Source organism: Stegodyphus dumicola, chromosome 6 (assembly GCF_044657685.1).
Source record: "Stegodyphus dumicola isolate Sdum_Otavi_A_Nest chromosome 6, ASM4465768v1".
In the NCBI taxonomy this organism is placed as follows: Eukaryota; Metazoa; Arthropoda; class Arachnida; order Araneae; family Eresidae; genus Stegodyphus; species Stegodyphus dumicola.
In genome coordinates, this window is record NC_140773.1 from 151,964,347 (window position 1) to 151,982,754 (window position 18,408).

Genomic DNA, 18,408 nt, shown 5'->3' on the forward strand with positions numbered 1-18,408 from the left:
ATTCAGCAGTGCCTTCATTGTGCTTCTAATAAGGAGGTCTTCCAAATTCTAGCTGGAAGGACTTCCATTTATAACAAGATAGTGAGAATGACATAATTCCTTATTATTTGTTTTCATTTAAAGGACGAGAGAGAAGAAGCACGAGGCACTGTCGGAATAATTCATGTGTTAACGAATTATCGTCTGACATGTTTTCGTTGGGTAGCCATTGAAGAGACATAGCGTTTTTACGAAAAAAAAAAAAAAAAAAGGAAAAAAAAAACACGAAACATCCGTTATCCTATCAGCGGAATACGAACCACAGGCATTCCGACTGAGAGTCCGATCTACTATCACTTACACCCCGAGTTCAAATTCTAGCTGGAAGAAGCTCCATTGAGCAATTTCCAGCTCAAAGATGATAGAATGAGATAATTTCTCATAATGAATACGGATATATAACTTATGATTCTAAAATTTTATTATCATTAAGACTGGAAAAAATACACGATTTAATTCATTTTCATACATTTTAAAAGAAGTTAACTTTTTCAGAGAGTTACTATAAAATATTTATTAGAATATCAAATTTAAGCATTTCAATTATTTATATAATAAAGGATAAATTTTATATTTATATAATAAAGAAAAATCGTTGATAATATCACTCTGATTTTAGTGGAGATATTTTAAGAAGTAAATAAGTGAAAGCTGGAGGAAGAAAAACAAATCAAGTTATATGTTTATTTTAAAAGTAACGAGAGAAAAACCATGTTAAAAGAAAAGGCACGCATATCGAAATTGTTTCCTGTACTGCTGACAAATTGTTATACGGCATGCACACTATAATGTTCATGAATAATTGATTGCTACTAGATTAATACAGGCATAACATATTTCTAGGGACTGATTTGCTGTAACTTCCAATTTGATTTTTACATACTTTTATATTTATGACACTAATTACATCACACTGAAGATTACTCAATGCAATAATTCCATTGCAGTTTTATAGAAAATTATAAAATTTTCAGTTTCAATAAACAAATATATAATATTTCGATGACTCAGCATGTAACATAATTTATTATCTTTCAAGTTTTTTTCGAAAACACCTCGGCAGATATAGAATCAGCCGCAGGCTGTACTAAGTTTAACAAGCGCAGTATCTGAGTGTTCACATTTCTGTTTATAATTGCAATAAGAACAAGTATAAGTTTGAAAAGTTTACCAATGGCTATGTGGATAAAAGAGATGATCATAAGTATTTTGACCTGGTTTTGGTTTCTGGTCAATACGTTGGCTGTAGGGAAGATTTCGTGATTTTTTCCATGTGAACTGGTTTTCTTTATAAATTCCTCTAAGTCTTTCGTTAAGTACATACAAAGTTGCTACATTAAACATCAGTAAGTGTTTACATAGGTAAACATTTTAAAAGCGACTAGCGTAAAGAAAGATTATTTAAATTCTGTTTTTTAAAATGCAAATTCAGAACACTGAAAACCAAACAGTAAACATTATAAGACTAAGTTAATAATCTTTGGTTTGGTTTACTTGAAAACTTTACTTAAAAAACGTTGAAATTTACAATGTTTACAACAAACTATTATTCTGCCATATTCATCGATTGCGTTAATCAAAATCTAAAATTATTTTACGTAAAATGTAATTATCCGAAAATTATGTAAAATAAGAATTTTTTCCCACTATATCTGTAGCTTACAATGGCTAGAAAAAAATATAGCTCTAGATAATGAGTATTTCTGCAATGAAAAAACTCTATTGACTAGAAATAGTCTTTGGAGACCTTAGTGTCAGTTAGCCTGCAGAGGTCAGGTTCCCTTCCAAGTCGTTTTCTTTTCCCAGGAGGCAGGGGTAGAAAGGATTCTTCCCGATTATTATTACTTTTAGCAAAGAAGTTTACAATTATCTATTCAATCCTTGCTAATCAGACGAATTTGAGAAAAAATGGAAAGTTGTAGATAAATTTTGCTTCTTCCAGTGCCAGTTACAAATCGTACAGTTGTTCAATAACATTTGAACTATATCATTAACGTTGCATATTACTAAAATGTACTTATTCTTTAAAGTCCTTGATCTGTTCTAAAAATAATACCGCAGAAGTTTCAGAAGTGAAGTACAATTTAAAGCTACTTAACATTTCTATGCATATAAAAAAGTAAAACTGTTTAAAATGCATATAGTTTAACGCTTCCTGTTTTATTTGGAATAATATTTCAAAAATAAAACTCGTGTTAGTTACGACCCAAGCAATACTTAACGGGATAAAGAGCCGTACTTTGATAATGCTAGGATCATGCATTAAGTTTTCGTCGTTTTAATAAAATCCATTATGATACTTATGCTGGTAATTATAAACTGCATTTATGGATACAGAAGTATAATTAATACACTAATATCACAGAATATAAGCTTTTTATGCTCTGACAAATTTTGTCAAGATACCAATTTTTAGTTCATATACAAGTCGTAAATTCCCTAGCCAGATTCCTTCTTTATATAAATAGATGCATAGAGGACAAAATGGAACAGTTAATTATATTTTTTATTCTTTTTCAAAATTTAATTCTTTTAGATATAATTTTTAACGGTAAACGATATTCTGCTAAGTTATAATACAAAAATTATTACTAATAATAATTTATATCCTAATATTTATATTCTAATTTAATAATATTTATATCCTCATTTATATCACTCAAAACAGAGTTGGAAAACTCATTCAAATCATATTTAATCAAAGCATTTTACGAAGTTATGGGAAAAAGGAATTTTGGAGTTTGTTTGATTTTTAACGGTGAATTCAGTCATTAAAACATTTTTACCGTGTTTCCTCATTCATAAAACATTAGCAAAATAATTTACTAAATTATTCTTAGATGTAATAGCATTCTTGTTTATCTTTTGTTATATGACTAAAAATAAATAAAAAAGCGGCTGGTATTCAATATTTATTTATATTTAATTACAAATACTTGGCTATTGGTACTCAAGACATAGTCTTTCCATATTATCACTTTTCTATTAGGCCTTGAAATTATGTTAACGACCTAATAGAATTCGGAAAATCCTATGATTGCATAAAACTGCGGGAGGTGCTAATAATGACAAATTTTAAATGAAAATAGAAATTTAAAATTTATTTAAATTCTATTTGTGAGTGTCTGCTTTATGCATTTAATGTATCAAATATAGAAAAGTGAGAAAAATCCATCCAACACAGAGAAATAATTCTTTCTAGTCTGTGGTAAGATTGTATCAAATTCATTTAAACTTCCGTTTAAATTCGAAATGCGATCTCTCAAATCAACGAAGGAATACATTTTTGGCTTTAAATTCCACATTAGTAGCAACTGTATAATAGCTAAACTTACCAAAATATTTGTAGAAAACCGCCAAAATTCTAGAAATTGCTATAAAATCCCGAAAAATATTAGGAAGATTATTGCTTGCCAATTCCACGCTGAAAAGACGAAGATGAGCTCGACTGTTAACGAACAACTTGTGGAAAAAGTTCAACGCTAAAATATAAATGCATATGCCAAATTTTCCAAAAATTTCTGATAAATATTGTACTCTCATCATAAATATATATGGACTTATAATGTGATGAAAACTGAGTCGGTAAAAGAATGGATTAAAATTTAATTTCCCAAAATAATTTGGCCTACTAAAACTAAATAAAATAGATAAGTAAATAGTAAAAAAATTGTGTAACAAAATAAATAATGATCTTTCTTAAAATACTGCCCAATAAAACATGTTGAATAATTGAAAGTTTACAAGCTTGGAAGCTAAAATTCTAAAAAGATTTTGGAAAATTCGGCCGTCACATGTTAAAAGAAAAACAAGTCTACAGGCTACTAGTACAAAGAAAGAGGAGGGAGACGAAACTAAACGCAACAACTACTTCTTGCCATTCAATAGCGAGGAGGCAATTTTATGGCTTATCCATCACACTAAGGGGAAGCAAACATACTGCCTTAGGCTGGGCCATCTTAGAGAGATTTCAGAAAACGAAAGCGATTTTTTTTGGAAGGGTTTGTTGTCTGACAACGCGACCGTTTTCAAAGCATTTCGTTCTGAGAGGCGGGCTCGTTGATGGGCTAATAAATTAAATTAACAGTAAAAAAAAAAATCTTATACAGAACTAAAAATAAATTAAAAAAAATAATCGCTATAAAATACAAGCAAAATTAATTGTTACGGTTAAATACAATTTTAATATTAGAATTAAATGTATAAAAATTTTTAAGGAGTCAAACGTGTTTATCACTATGATGTATTATGAAATATAATTGAAATAAAATTCCTTTATAGAAAGTGTGCTATAATACTCATCTACAATTTTAAAAAAAGTCGCACAATTTAGAAATTTAAACAAAACTTTCTAAAATTCGTTTTTAAAGATTTAATATTTTTTACTTATTTACACTAATAAAAAGCACAAAAATTGCAAGAGAAAATTGCTTGTTTGAAATTTTCTATTAGTTCAGATTTAAAATATTATTTTCTAAAAGAAGTAGTTACAAATTTCCTTACGGCATAGGAAAAGCTAAAAAAATATCCAGCCCTGAAAGCATGCAATAGCTTCATAATTATTTGGAACGTTAAATATGCTTGATAAATATGCTAAATTTTTAAAACTCAATTTCAAAAATAAAACTATGTAGAAATTCTGATTTGTGAAATGAGGCGCTAAAACCAACATTTTCTTGACAATTATACAGGCTGCAATAGGCAACCAATGTTAAATTTCTGCAAGTCGTCCCTACTCCTCCGGATGTGATCAAGGTGACAGCCAGCAACGCCTCAGACGAGGTGAGAAAACCCATTTGGGTTAGTCTATTTCTTATCAGGTCTATGCAAAAAGGAAGTTTTCGCTGATTTAGAAGCGCTTTCCAAACTCAACACAAGAATTACTTTCACAGATTTCAATGCACACCGTGTTAATTGGAACTGCAGTACTAACGCTGGATATGGCTACATTATAGATAGATTTGCCTCTAAGGCTAACTTTCAAATTGCAGCTCCGCCCTCCCCAACACGCTATATCTCTGATAGTGCAAGTATTATTTATTTCTTCATTATGAAAAATATCAATGCTCCACACAAGATCGAGAGCCTTACTGAATTATCATCGGATCATAATCCAGTATTAATGGAAGTCACTATCAGTAGTTATAGTACACCACACAAAAGAGCCCTTATTACTAACTGGGCGAACTACGCCAAAGCTTTAAACAACACGCAGTACACTTTACCCACAGCACACAGTGAAGATGAGTTAGATGCTTTAGTTGATGAATTTACCAACACCCTTAAAAGTGCTCTATCTGTTCATAGCAAAGAGGTTCCTATCTGTAAACGCTCACGAAATCCTGAAATTAAGACATTGGTTGCAAGACGTGACATAGCAAGAAAAGAATGGCAACGCTCACGTTGTCTTGATGATAAAAGATTAATCAACTAAATCAGCTCAGTCAGGAAGTCAGGTCCCTTACTAATTCACACGCACAACGAGACTGGTCTAATTATTTGGATTCTCTCTCCACTGATGATCATTCAATCTGGAAAGCAGTATCCAAATATAAAAGATGCTACACAAATATTCCGCCCCTTAATGGCCGCAACGGAATCGCTTACACCGAAACTGAGAAAGCTGAGTCACTAGCTGATAACTATGCATCTCAGTTTTGCACTCATAATCTTGGGTTTCCTAAGATACATCATTAACATCACCAAATCTTATCTCTATGAGAGACACTTTGTCGTTCGCTACAAAAACATATATTCTACTGAGAGGCGCATCTATGCTGGCGTACCGCAAGGGTCCCTGCTATTGCTAACCCAGACACAGAACTCCCAATTAACTGCACGAACAATCAGTATTTTTCAAAAACAAACGCAGACAACATTCGTCTAGCCAAACCTTCGGAGGTTATTAGATATATCGAGTAAAGAATAGTTAGAAAAAGCCCTGCACTAGATGGTGTAAGCACGAAGATGATTCAACAGATGAGGCATGTGGTGCTGTTTAAATTCCCTAATATCATCAATCAAATGTTAACCCTCAGTTATTTTCCAAAAGCCTGGAAAACTGCAGTTATTGTTCCTATACCAAAACCTTCGAAGCCGACCAATGAACCAGCATCATACAGACCAATAAGTCTTTTCTCGAAGTTGATCAAAATTGCAGAAGCAGTCATCTATGATAGAATATTGGAGCATATCAACGAAAAGAGCATACTTATACCTCAACAGCCCGGTTTCCGACGAAAGCATGCCACAACCCATCAATTATATAGAGTAACGGAATACATCACTGAAGGTCTGAACAAGAAAGATAGTACCGGAGCACTTTTCCTCGTTTTATCGAAAGCTTTCGACAGAGTCTGGCTAGACGGCTTAATCTACAAACTCATAATCTTGGGTTTCCCAAAATACATCATTAACATCACCAAATCTTATCTCTATGAGAGACACTTTGTCGTTCGCTACAAAAACATATATTCTACTGAGAGGCGCATCTATGCTGGCGTCCCGCAAGGGTCCCTGGTTGACCCGATTTATTTTCTACTTTATTCGAACGACATACCACAGACACCCTACACTACACCTGCCATGTACGCCGATGATACAGCGATTCTGGCAAAAAACGCATCTTTAGACCAAGTCACACTGGCACTACAAATACACATATATGTGCTGGAGCCCTGGCTCCAAAAATGGAAAATACTGATTAACGTTGAAAAATCTGAAGCCATATTCTTCCCTAGGAAGAGGACAGTTACCCAAAAAATTACTATGTATGGTACTGATATCCCGTGGGACAGGACTGTCAAATACCTTGGAATGACGTTAGATAAATGATTAACATGGAACCCCCACATTACACAATTAACTTCCAAATTCCGAGCTGCTAAATCAAAACTCTTCCCCTTAATTTCTCGGAATTCCGTTTTGTCTATAGATAATAAGTTACTCCTGTATAAAGTCATGTTACGTTCCATAATAACTTAAGCTTGTCCGGTATAGAGCTTTGCCAGCCAAACGCATATTAAAAAATTGCAAGTTCTACAAAATGTAACTTTACGGCAAATTACTAGATGCCGCTGGTTTATCAGAAACAGTGCAATCCATGAGGAGTTCAAAATCCCTCAGCTTAAATGATATATTTCTAAAATTGCCAAGAGATTCTTTAGAAAAATCAGCAGTGAGGAATACTCAAGTATTCCAGAAATGAATTATGATATTAACGACAGAAACAACCCCAGGTGACCCGGTGCGCTACTTTGTGCCTTGAGTTAATTATTATCTCAATTATCTTGTAATTATCTTAATTTTCACTATCTATCTGAAATATTTTTAACTTTAATACTGTTATGAAATTAATTCTTTGGATGTTGTGCCTTAACTTTAGAAATAAATGTCTAGATAAATTTCTAATACATTAGTCCCCCTTTTTTCGGCTCATCCTACCCCAAAATTATGTATGGCTCTGAAATCCTTCCCCTAGCTCCTCCCCGTTGATACGTCTATCGGTCTGTTGGGAAGCTGACCAAGAAAGGAGATTTAGGCAAAGCAAGGTGAAAGTTCGGATCTTCTGCAGTATGGGCTTCGTTTTATCCAAAACACGAGGTAAGGTGATTAGGAGTGCAAATTCAACATATTGATGGTGTGGGCAGTGTTAGGTCTATTGTAATGGTCTTCCTGATTTCGTAATTTAAAATATTTGAAAAGTCCGCTATGCTATTTTGATTTGCTTTTCTGTAGAAATTTTCATTGAGCTTGTTGATGTAAGTTTTCACATATTCAATTTTTAAGTCGCGGTGCAAGTTTTTATTTCTGATGTAATACGGAGCTCCTGTGATAGTCCTGAGGAAATTGTTTTGAATAACTTGTAGCCTTTTTAATGTCGTTCGGTTTGGCATTTGCCCAGACTGGAGATGCATAAGTAAAAATAGGTCTTATGATCGCCGTGTAAATTCTCTTCTTCCTATACAGGCTAAAACCTGAGGATTCAGCTAGGAGGTGAAAAGGCTTGCACATAATTCCGAAGATTTTTCCCCTTGTAATGTACTGACCAGGTGAAAGTTCGAATAAATGTGATGCCAAGATATTTAGCTTGGGTTACAAGCATGATTGTTTTTCCAAATAAAGTTACTGGAGCGGAGATATTATCCAGTTTCTTGTAGCGTCGGATGAGTAGAATTTGCGATTTGTCTGCATTTATGTTCACTCTCCATTTCTTGCACCATTCTTCCACCCTCCTTCCCCACCATTGCCTGCCAATAATTATTACTGCAGCATGCCTATCTCTCCTCCGATAACTTTAGCGCCAGCATTCACCTGACAGTCCTACGTTCTCTACGCCATGAGCTGCAGATACTTCAGTCGAGCATCTGACAGGGCAAGAGAAACTACGCTTCGAGAGACGAAATGAATGCATCACCTTTATGCGGATACCTGCAAGCTACTCCCTCAACAATATATGCCTATCCTACTTATGCCTAATAGTTATAATTGCGTCCACCAAGAACTTAACTTTCATAACTTCCATATTTTCTCTTTTCAGAGCACCCGTCATTCTCATGATAGCAAAGAAAATGTTATGTACAAGTCTCACGTGTTATAGACAGGGTAAGGCTGCTGCCTAGGAACCTGGTCTGAGACTGCGTCGCCTAATTAACGATTATGCCTCATGAGCTTTGACTAGTCATCGTTACCTGCGGAGATTCATATTACAAGGTAATTTAGGAGGAAAAGATAAAGAATAAAGAAAGATTTTGTAGAAAAACAATCTGAAAATTCCGGCAGGAGAGGTATTTTGTAAAAGTAGGCTTAAGTAGCGGGAGGCGAAAAGGTGTTTCAAATCTTACTCTAAGAAAACTACTAAATTGAAAATGAGGAAAATTTACATATAAAGGAAAAGCTGCGTAAAGGAGTTATTAAATTTAAGAAAGAAATTGTAGAAAAGCAATCTAAAAATTATGACTGAGGTTGTTTTAACAAGTGGGCGTAAGTAATGGGAGGGGATAAGGCATTATAAGATTTGCAGTAGAAAAGTTACCAAATTAAAAATGATGGGAAAAGGTGTGTGATTATGGCAAAGCCTCGAGGGCTGTCTCGCCTTAGTGGAGGGATGCCTTCGTGGAGGGAGGACTTTCTAAGGCGAACTGGCTCATATACACGTTACACATGGGAAAAACCACGAAAACGCTCATGCATCCCGTTCGCAGGATTCGAACCTCGGATCGAAGTACCAGTATTCAGCGTCTTTATCGCTCGGCCGCTGGTGAGCTCTGATGGGAAAGGGAAAATGAATTACTTGCGCAGAGGCCAAAAAAAGTGGTGTTCTCGTAATTGCCTGCTAGTCTGTAGTACAGTAAAATTACGCGCTAGATTCAGGAATCAGATGGAGAATAGTATCATAAGAAAGAACCTGAAGAGCCCTCCCAACCTCTCCGAAAGAGATTCCCAAGATCTTGGTAAAAACTAAGAAATTTTGCGAGCAGAGAATGCTACCTGTATTAGTGAAAATTACAGAAGGACAGATAACTTTGCCCTTTTAGAAATAATGAAGCCAAGTTGGTAATAGGAATAAGTGCAGTGAAGCGTGAACGGAGAGGGTGCATAAATAAACACTTATGCATTTGAAGAAGTTTACGTGTGAAAAATCTATCGATGTTAGTCGGAAGGAAAAGGCGGTGAGTCATGGTGAGTAGGAGTATACGGCCTGACGGCCTTTACTAAAAAATTATAGACTCTACAGGATTACCTTAGTTATGATCTGAAAATCTACTGTAGAAATACAAGTGGAACTTAGCAATCCGCACCATCTATGGGCCACAAGGACAAATAGTAGCTTGAGAATAATGGCGGATGTGCCACCATCTATTAGCGGAAAAAGTAAGTGTCGATAAGCAGTTAGCATTTTGTAGGTGACACAAGGTTTCCAAACATGATGTTGACTACTACTGAGTACAAAACACCTGTATATAAATGAATGCTAACAACTGAGCCGTCCTAGGTAATAATGAGAACAGTTTAACTGTCAAAATACAATGTACACATACAAAAATTATAAAATAAAAAATTAATTGTTACCGTGTCATAATTAAAATATTAAAATTCTCATAACAGCGTAGTTATCCGGAAGAATAAATATCATGCTCAGAAGAGATAATAAAAAGAAAGTAAAAATAATAATTATTATTATTTTGCAATCTTTGCAAAATCTGGCGATTTGATCTGGCTGTAGCGGCCCATGCTGGTGCTGCGTACAATAAAATCGGTCTTATTGATTGAAGATAGAGAATTCTCTTAGTACTTAGTTGTAATTTTGAATGCCTCCCTATTAAGGCATAAATAGACTTAAAAGCTTTGTGAGCTTTTTTACGAGTATACATATTATGCGGCTTGAATGTAAGCTTATCGTCAAGAATTACACCCAAGTATTTAATATTTTTAACTGTGGGTACTGTGGCGCCATCTAGTGTTATGTTGTTTACTTCTTTGAGGTTGTATCTAAAAATATAACTTAATTGCATTGGTTTTGATCTTCCAGTGAAGATATTAACGGCTTTTTGAAGCTTATCTCTTGCTTTGAGGGAGCTAATAGAACTGCACATGATTGCGGTGTCAACCGCATAGCAGGCAAAAGTAGTATCTGGGATATTTGGCATATCGTTGATGTATAGACAAAATAATACTGGCGAAAGTAAACTTCCTTGCGGAAGATCGGTCTGAATAATTTTCTTGCTGAGTAAAGTATCCTTAATTTTAACCTGAAAAGTTCTACTGTCTAGGTAGCTGAATATTGTGGTAATAAGGTCCGGAGGAAATTGATAACTTATCATTTTGACAAGGAGGCCAGAATGCCAAACCTTGTCAAAAGCCTTCTCGATGTCCAAAAATAGGGCAGCAACAGTCTCTTTTTTATTTAGATGTTGTCCGATAATTTCTGTTATTCTTGTGAGTTGGTGTACTGTAGCATGATCTGGTTTGAAACCAAACTAAGTTGTGACATTCAATGAAGTTATTAACTCGATTTACAATAATACGTTCAAATAATTTAGCAAGAGTAGGGAGCAAGCTGATTGGTCTATAACCGCTCGTAGTTGACCTGTCTTTTCCTGGTTTTCTTATGACGATAATGGTAGCGTGTTTCCAGATACGAGGGAAATAGTTCAAATTTAAGCAGGCGTTAAAAATTTTTGTAATGAGGATTATCCCTTTCCTGTTCAGGTTCTTGACGGCTTTGTTACCAATCCCGTCATAACCGGCCGCTTTCTTTGGATTCAAAATATCAAGACAAACTTTTACTTGTCGGAGTTTCCTACAAGTAAAAGATTGTCTTGATATTTTGAGACAGTGAGGTTTCCTACGCTGCGACTATTAGTAGCAATGTAATCTTTTACATGGTTTTCGATGTTAACATAATTTGGGTTGGGGTACTGATTTAACGTAAATTGGTCTTCGTAATCGCTAGCGAAGATGTTTGCTATATCCTCAGCTTTATGAAAAGCCTGGCTGTTATATTTAATTGGGCCAATGTTGTTCTCCTCCTTTCTTTTCTAGCGCTTTACTAATTCTCCAAACAGTAGAATCTGTGTGGGACAGGCTGTCTACAAAATTTTCCCATGTCTCTGAGCGATACTTCATCATCATGAGCCTAAGTTCTTTATTGCATTTATTAAAATTTCTTCTATCCTGCGGATTTTGAGTTCTCTGAACAATCTTCCGAAGTCTGTTTTTCTCTTTAATTTTTAATCTGATGTTGTAGGGAAGGGTTATGTCTTCATTTCTAACAAACTGCGCACTTTTTAAGGCACTCTGGATTTTAATATTTAAGTTTTGTATAGCAGTGTCTATCTCTTCTTTTGAGTTAAGATTTGCATTAGGAGTGATGTTATTATTAATTTCATTCTGGTACTGAATCCAGTTTGTCCGAGTCTTCATGGGAGGTAATCCATGTCGTAGCCCGTAGAGGGTAAAACCGAACAGGTAAATGATCGGAGGATAGATCATTGTCCACACTGAGATAAGGCTGTTGCGAAATATTAAAAGTAAGCATAATATCTAAGATATCAGAGTTGCTGCGAGTCATAGGACAATACATGTGCTCCGTAGGAGCAAAAATTTGTACATTATTGTTTATTATGTAGTTATATAACACAATTCCATCTTAGTTGTTTGCCCTGCGTTACTGATAAGGAGGTCCCGTTGCTTGGGTGCGGCATATGAGGAAATTCGTACAAATAAAAGGATAAAATCATCTAAGAAAAACCGAAAAACGGGAAGAAAATCTAAAAATTACCGGACAGGATGGGATAACAACAACTAATTTAGTGGAGCAAATAATTTGGTACGAAAGAAATGCTAATACCTATGACCTAGAAAAGACCTCGTTCCATCATGGGACGCAAATAGAGCATCTATCCTCCAGCTAAAAGGCGCAGAGACGCCCCTCTGTTCTCATTTCCAGCGCCCGGCGCATGAAGAACGTACTTAGCCATGTAATTGCTCTACCATTCTCCTACTCCAGTATTGCTGAAAAGCGGCCACCTCTGCATTCTTATCAATCTGTTCACTATTTAACATCATGCCCCCCTGCCCTGGAGGATCCCGAGAAAGTTGATTCCACCGCCTAAAAAAGCTTACTTACTCTTATTCAGGCTGAAGTTGACAGGAGCCATGAAAACCCTATCAGGCCGCTGTTCAGCGAGAAACTGCAGAAGAAACTGAAGCTTCTCCCAGCAGAAGCAAGAGAAGCTATGGAATGGCTAACTGACCAGAAAATTAATAACTTTCTCAGAACCATCATTTCGCAAATAGAAAACATAAGATCGGCAAAGACGACAGTAGAAAAATTAACAGCAGGTTTCCAAGCTGCGATGACGTTGATTAATATAGCGGAATCAGAGGATTAATCTGCAACTGAAGAAATTAAAGATTAAGGACTTTCAAGACTATTTTGATCTCATGTCGGCGATCAGCTACTTCACTTGACTTTGCCACAGGCGGACTGAACCGCATAGATCGGACATTAAGAGTCCTTCTTTTGCGCCTTCGGACGAGGTGTTCTACACCTTTAAAAATTTTAACTACCGCGAATGGCCTTACATGGCATACATAGAGCTAACTGGTAAAAATTCTTAGTAATTGACACCAGCTGTGAAGCAGAGGTTTAGGTTTACTCGCCCTTGGTTTCGATATCACTCTAAAGTTATGAAATCCACTGTTGGAAGGTATAACAGCCAACAATCATCGGGGTAATAACTTCCCTGCCACGCCAAAATTCTGGAAAGGAAAAAAATATATTTACTATAAGAGATATGAATTTACTGCAAAAATTAACGTTTTTTTCCGGAGCGCTACAAAAGTGCGACCGTTTGTGTTGGTGATCGCAGTGCCCTTCCCTAGTGAGTTAATACTTTTAATTTAAGTGAAGAAGATAAGAAGGATGTTGACAAAGTAATTGAAGCTGTCGAAAATTTTTGCATACCAAAAGCAAACGAAAGTGTTGATAGACATAGTATATTTTTCTGTCGAATGCAATATACAGGTGAATCGTTTGATGATTTCTTAACCGATTTAAAGAAATTAAATAGCAACTGTGAATTTTCAGAATTAAAAGATAGTTTAATAAGAGATAGAACAGTAAGTGGAATTCTAAATAAAAATCTCAAAGATAGATTATTAAGGGAAGATCAGTTAACATTGGAGAAATGTATTAAAATGTGTAAAGCTTCTGAATTAGGAGAACTTCAGCTGAAAACTTTAACTGAAGAAAATAAAATAGAAGCGATCAAATCTAATAAATTTCGACCTTCAGAGGAAAAAAGTCAGCCTTGTAAGAAAAACATTCATGTAAAACAAAAGCAACAAAGTACTAAATTTTCTTCAAACTATCAAGGAAATAAGTACAATAATTCAAAACCATGTAGAAAATGTGAAACGTTTCATAAGTTATACAACTGTCCTGCTTATAATAAGATTTGCTTGTACTGTAAAAAGAAAAATCACTTTTCTAAAATGTGCACTTATAAAAATGTTAATGTTGTACAGAATAATTTAGAGCACGGGTTACATAATAATATTAATGAATATATTTTAGGGTCATTAGAAGATACAAATCCATTTTCTAAAAATAAAACCGAATGGTTTGAAAAACTTAAAAGTAAACATACCTAAATATTTATTTGTTAAGTTGGATACTGGAGCTCAGTGTAATGTGTTACCATTGCCTAAATTTAAACAATTAAATTTAAAAGATAAATGTTTGACTAAATCAAAAGTCACTTTAAGTAATTACAATGGTAACAATTGACGTAGACGGAAAATGTAAATTATTACGTGAAACATCGAAAGGGGACAAGGATGAAGTAGAATTTCAAGTCGTAGCATGTGATAAAACTGTTCCAGCTATTTTAGGTTTACCTACATTGCAAAAATTAAACCTAATACAAAGGATTTATACAGTAAATCCTGATTCCAATGAACAGTTACCAGAATCTTTAAAAGGATATCAAGATTTGTTTAAAGGAACTGGGAATTTAACTGGATATACATATCATATTAAATTAAAACCAGGAGCTGTTGGTAAAATAGAACCCTGTAGGAAAATTCCACTTAGCTTATTAAAACCATTAAAAAAGGAATTCGCAAGAATGGAAAAAGATGGTATTATAAAGAATGTTAACCAACCAACAGAATTTGTGAACTCATTAGTGGTAGTAAGGAAAAAGGATGGTAATTTAAAAGTTTGTTTAGATCCTCAGCACCTTAACCAAAATACACTGAGAGAATATTATCACATACCCAACATATATAAATATAAAATACTTCCACAGTTTTTCTGAAATTTTTAGTGATTTAGAAGGAGTTCAAATATATATAGATGACATATTGCTTTGGGGTAAAGATAAAAAAGAACATGATTTAAGATTAAAGAAGTTGTTGGACAGAGCCAGAGAAAAGAATGTTAAATTTAATTTAAATAAATGTAAATTTGGGCTGAATGAAGTGAAATATATGGGACATATATTTTCTAAAGACGGTTTAAAACCAGATGAAGACAAAATCAAGGCTATTCTAGATATAAAACCACCAAAAAATGTGAAAGAATTAGAAATTTTCCTAGGAATGATTACATATGTTTCTAGATTTATATGTAATGTATCAGAATTGACATCATGTTTAAGAGATTTGTTGAAAAAACAAGTTATCTGGAACTGGAATGCAACACATGAAAAAGCATTTAGAAAACTAAAAGATGTCTTAGTAAATAAACCAGTTTTACAGTATTATGATATAAAGATGCCAGTTGTTTTATCTGTAGATGCATCTCAAGAAGGATTAGGAGCAGTCTTACTTCAGAATAATTTACCAGTAGCATATGCATCTAAGGCATTAACAGATACACAGAAGAATTATGTTCAAATTGAAAAGGAAACTTTAGCTATTGTATTTGCGCGTGAGAAATTTCACCAGTATATATTTCGAAAAAATATTACTGTGGAAAGTGACCATAAACCACTGGAATCAATTTTCAAAAAGCCATTAAATAAATGCCCTGTAATATTACAAAGAATGCGTATAAGATTACAGCCATATCAGTTTGAGATAAAATACAAACCAGGAAAAGAACTTTTTATAGCGGATGCATTATCAAGATCATTCACTGATAAAGGATCTGATTTCTTTGAAGGAGACATAGAAGCTCATGTTGGATTGATTGTAGAATGTATACCAATGTCTAATGGTAAAATGGAAGATTTTCAACTGGAAACAGAAAAAGATGAAGAACTACAAGTTTTAAGAAAATTAATTAAGACTGGATGGCCAGATGAAAAATGTATGGTTCCAGAACTGGCAAAACCATATTTTAACTTTAGAGAAGAACTATCAGAAGCAAATGGATTAATATTTAAAAATTCCTGTGTTGTTGTACCAAGAAGTTTACGAAAAGATATGTTAAGCAGAATTCATTATGGTTATTTAAGAGTAGTAAAATGCAAGATCAAAGCAAGAGAAATATTATATTGGCCAGGAATGTCGAAAGAAATTGAAGATTTGGTACTGAATTGTCAAACATGTTTAAGTTTACAAAAAGCTAATACTAAAGAACCAATGATATCTAAAGAAATACCTAATGGTCCATGGGAAGTATTGGAAACAGACTTTTTTTACTTTCAAGGAAGGGATTATCTAATAGTAATAGATTATTTTAGCAAATATGTTGAAATTGGACATTTGGAAGATTTGTCAAGTGTAGCAGTTATAAAGCAATTGAAATCAATTTTTGCAAGACATGGTATTCCGAAAATAGTATATTCGGATAATGGTCCACAATATAATTGCAGGAAATTTAAAGATTTTGCAAGAAGATGGAATTTTGAAACCAGAACTTCATGTCCAAATTACCCACAATCTAATGGAATGGTTGAAAGACATATTCAAACTATCAAGCGAATGTTGGAAAAAGCTGTAGTTGACAACAAGGATCCATATTTAGTATTACGGAATATCGTAACTCTCCTATTTCAGATGAAATTAAGTCACCTTCAGAATTGATGTTTGAAAGAAAAGTAAATGGATTGATGCCTATAAAAGAGAATTTCGTCCAAGCTAAACGATATGAAGACCATAAACAACATTTACTGAAGAGACAAACCTTACAAAAAAATTATGATAGGAATGCAATACCGGTAAAACCACTGAAAACGGGATATCATGTTTACATAAAAGAGAAAGGGGGAAAAACTAAAAGAGGGAAAATTATAAAACAAGCAGAAAGACCACGTTCATATAGGATTATAAGAACAGATAGAAGAATTGTAGAAAGCAACAGAAGAGACCTTCTTAAAATACCTAATCAGGAAGAGTTTGCAATACAAAACAACTATGAGAATGAACTTATAGAACCCAAGATACATGAAAATAGTCGGAGCACTACAAATTTAGATGTCCTTCAAAACCTAACAGCAGTGTTGTGTCACCAAATAGTGAAAGACCTATAGTATCATCAAATTTTTCAAATGGATAGAACTACGTTACTCGATCTAGTAGGACTGTTACAAAACCTTATTATTTAAATGACTATGTTTAATTTTACTACTATTATTATTTTTTATAAAAAAGCGAGATGTTATATATGTAACTAACTGTATCTATTATTATCTTTAATCATAACTGTAATATAGAACAGTAGATGAGCAATGTAGAATAAACGATGTTTGTGTACATCTTGTAATCATCACTGAGCACATACCCAACATATATAAAATACAACACACTAATCGGCTGATGAAAGTGTATTCTCCATTATTAGTGAGACAAATAAAATGATCTTCCATTAATTGTTCGATCTGCCAGCCCCTTGAATTAGTGTCCCTACTTCCCTATATAAGGTGCTATGGGCATTGAAGTCACCTAAAAGCAAAAAAGGTTCTGGGAGCTGCTCTATTACTCTGTCCAACTCTCGCTGATCAACATGTTCATGTGGGGGTAAACAAATGGTGCATACAGAGATTGAAAAGCGTAAATTAATCTGAACCACCATGGCTTGAATGGAGAGCAATGTATGGGAGATTGTGGGGTGGCGATAAGGCCCACACCACCACAGGCACGATCCCAGATGGGTTGTCCTTTCTTACTGTGGTATATCTCAGCATGTCTGTTTGGTTTTAACAAGGTCTCCTGAAGCGCAAGGCAGGCAGGTTGATACATGTTTATTAAATCCTTTCTGTTATCCATCTTTTGACGAAAAGTCCGGAAATTCCACAAAATAAATGTACCCATTATGGCGGTGTTGTTTTGATTCTCGAGGCAAAGGACGTTTCGGAAGGGATAACCCTTCAACGTCCATTTCGTCCTGAACTCGTGCTTGCAATGGAATGCTGACTGGTGGTCCTGGGTTTTTGTTTATTTTTCTCTTTGATACCATCTCTATGTTTGTTCTGTTGGACATCTTATTTCCTTTGATGCAGTCTCCGGCGTACTACTTTCAAAATCAGGTTATCCCTCCCCAATTTTGGTTTCTAGGATCTTCTGTCATTACTAGTTCTTTTTTCTGTGCGGTTATTGTGGTTTGCGTCGATATTGATCTGAATGTTTTATTGCGGATGCATAAGATTTATTAGGTCTTGGCTTCTGCAAATATCTTTTGTGTAACTTTGTTTTGAATTTGTTTTTCTGTCTGCCATTTCCGACATGATCTTGAAAACGCTGGATGCTTGCCTTTACAGTTTATGCACAAGGGGGCAGCAAAGCAGCCTTCACTAGCATGGCTTACGATGGAACATCGAGCGCACTCGAGGCCACCGCGACGAGAGATCTTTCCATGTCCAAGCGCTGATATTGAAAGCAACACATTGGGATTCGATATACATGGCCTGACTG